Raw genomic sequence first — 3,496 nt, 5'->3', positions numbered from 1 at the left:
AATTAGATAAATAAACAAATTTCACTACAATTTTACTTTAAGTTAAATATAAATATAAATGCCAAACTATATGATGCTGAACCGAAATAAGCCGATATATTGTTTTTGGATGCCCAGATTTTCTAATAACGCTTTACAAAGTTCTTTACGTAACTTTTCCTGTTTATTTGGGTTCTTTACCAAACGCAGTATTTTACCTATGAACATTGTAGTAGTCGAACAAAATCATAAAATGTATGAAATAACAGATCAGAACAGTTATCATATATCAATATAATATATTGAATATATCCATTACCATCACAATAAGTAACTTCTTATCAATGTTAAGCATATTTTCTACAACACTTTTTCGTTTTCTGTTCTTTCCAAACGTTGTAATGCATTTTGCACAAACATTAAGGATATATCCGTTATATTATCAGATAATCCCATCAAACGCTTGAATTTTCGAGTTTTAACATATTTCCAAATTTGTGGCTAAAATTGAATCTCCCCCGTTAACGAAAAAAAACTCAATCAATGTAACAAAAAGTTTCTTTGTAACAGGATTTTTTCGATTCATTGGATTAATTAGACCCAGTTGTTGATCGTGCGCTACCATGGAAATTGATTCTAATGTCCAGCGATTTATTTCATCTTCAAAAGCTTCTGGAACTTTAAGTGTCTTCGGATCTGGTATTTCCCCAATTCTGAAAAGTATCGAATATATTTAAAACTATTCATGAATTGTATTGTAAAATTTACAAAAGTAAATTTAAACATAAACCTTTCTCCGAATTCGGTATTAATTTTACACATCTTTGGTAAGTAAATTTTAGCCTTTTTCGGATGCATTAAAACTGGATTGATTGCTGAACGAAATGAGCCCCATTTTTCACCCTTACTAAAATATAGCGCATATTAGATCAGTGTTTATTAAATTTGCACTTTGACGATATACGTTGATATGATACCATCACTTCCTTGAAAAAAGCTGCGCCTGTGTTTTTCACGATGGTACTCGTATGCTATTGTTTCACAATGGTATGCTATTGGAACCCGGTCGCGTGAGCTAAATGCCCTCATTTCGATATACAGTTTCGAAGTCAGCTGGATTTTGTGTCAAAAGTAATGGCGCTGGTATTACAAAATTGTCGCCATACTTCTCATGCAATTTGTCCATAATCTAAATGCTGTTCAACTTATGATAGTAAGTAAATTAGAAGGTAGTAAATTACGCAAAAAGCGAAGAACACTTTCTTTAATGAAGTTCTTATCACTTTTAACTTTTAGAATGACAGTAGTTCGCGGACACTATTTTCAAAATAATAAATTAGACTTGATTGTAATGATCGAATTATATATACGTATTACAGAATTTAATCGAATTATCGTATTGAAATGTTTAATATAGGTTATGTATTACATACTCGAATTAAAACACATTTTTGCAATTTATTGTTGTTTTATTTAAAAAAATCATATCATCTGAACACAAGTACTAGCCAAAATTTTCAAATTATGCAAACTTTACCCTGTAAAATTTATTCTAGTATGTATCATTTTCTAAAGAACGGTTTTTAATAAAATTAGCTGTATCGATTGATTCGAACTGGTTATTTTACTGTTACCGAAGACAAGTGGAGTTCTGTACTGAAAAGGCCTCCATGGATCATTTTACTTTTTACCTTAGTGACATAAGTTATTCTTATTTTCTTCCTAACCGAGAGCTTATGATCACAATTATAACTTCTTTTCTTTGAGCATCATCTATAACTATAAATCTACACTCAGTGCATAACATCAAATCCGTCAATATAAAAACAATTTCTAAAAGTATATATACAAAAAATATTTCAAAAGTTACTACGATTTTATTAAATTAAAAGAATATTAAATAAGGATTAATTCTATATAACCATAGTTAAATTAACAAAAATCTAAAAACGCTTGTTAACACCATATAAGACGAGGCAAAAAACTAAAATATATATTTACAATATAATAATAATAAACTGGAAAATAATTAAGCCATTGTACAACACATTTCTAAAAAAAACTTCTTAGATTTCTAGGTAGAAATTATATAATATGTTAACAGTTGTCCTCAAGTGTTATTGTGTTCCATTGATTTTATGAAAGTTAGACTCATTTAAAAACATATTGACATATGTAAAAAGGGACCTGTAAAGTTTAATCTTGTTCAATATAGAATTTCACTACATGATATTATATGAGAGGCAACTGAATTATGTAGGGTAAAATTGTGTTCGATTCAAATGACCACAACTTTCTGTTGTGCTTTTTTCTATTCATTCTTTCTTCTCAAAAAAGCTTTAAATTTTATATACTGATCATAAGCATACATACATTCGCATCTATATAATTTATATTATTTATATGTGATTGTATATGGCTCTTGTTACATTTCAGATACTTCATATCAATTGGTTAGCAAGTTGTAAACAAATATATTAATAAAATTAATGTCTGCATGATAAAGGGTTTTAACTTTTTTAAAAACAATGTTTTAAAGAAATTATATCTACGGAGTGCGATTATCTTGATTAGTATTTTATTTTTATATTTTTGATTTAGTTGAAATATTATTATTATTAGTAAGTAATAGGCTATGAAAGCACTCCTACGTCTTGCCGCCGATAGGCAGTTGCATAGAATTTGTTCTGATGTTTCCTTCTTCTCATGGCAGCGTCGATAGGAGTCACTTTTACCGCACCAATAATCTTCATGTGGTAATTAAGTTTACAGTGTCCTCTTTCGAAATTCAGTGTAGATTTTAATATCGTTTCTGCTGAGGCCATGGATAGCATCAACTTTGATGTGTTCAGGATCAATGAATTTTTTTGACTGTTGAAATACTTTTTTAAATGTACACTTCCACATATTTTGTTTGGACCCTAACTTGGTCAGTGTAGTTTTCATAAAAGAATGCGTCGTATATTTGTAGCGTCCATAACAGAAAAACGCGTTACACATATGTATATGTACATATAGGCTTTGAAACGTTTACCAGTTATTAGAGTTAAATAGAAATATATTTAGATATTTCAATATGTCTTGATTCAAAAAGTCTTGACAATGCCAAACAAGACATATAGAAAAACCTGTCTAATATTAGAAGTTAAATTTTATCATTGGCAAGTACTTAAAAAACTGTTTATCTTCAAATGGTCATATTTCAAAATAATTTTTTTGTTACATATTCAATACAATGTAAATAATTAAGTAATTAACTAAAAAAGCCTTGTCAGTTTGTTCATAAGATATTATTTATTTAATAATTCACATATAATTCATAAAGTTTATTTTGGAAACGAATATATTTGGACACTGATTAACAGGTTCACAATCTTTAACATTTGGTGAATTATAATAAAATTAAATAATAATCATTATATGGATTTCATAATGAAATTTTCATTTGATAACTAATTAATAAAAAAAATGACATATATTTTAACCATAAAATAGAGTTAAAGTTAATATATCGCAT

The 3,496-nt window shown here is 28.0% G+C and overlaps 1 pseudogene; it reads right to left on the bottom strand.

The window, feature by feature from the left end:
- Positions 1–339: 339 nt before the first annotated feature.
- Positions 340–1,068, bottom strand: LOC119676928 (annotated as a pseudogene).
- Between the last annotated feature and the right edge of the window lie 2,428 nt (positions 1,069–3,496).

Source organism: Teleopsis dalmanni, chromosome 2 (assembly GCF_002237135.1).
Source record: "Teleopsis dalmanni isolate 2A chromosome 2, ASM223713v2, whole genome shotgun sequence".
NCBI classification, from domain to species: domain Eukaryota; kingdom Metazoa; phylum Arthropoda; class Insecta; order Diptera; family Diopsidae; genus Teleopsis; species Teleopsis dalmanni.
The sequence above is the reverse complement of the archived record's forward strand: the minus strand, read 5'-3'. Positions and strand labels throughout refer to the sequence as shown.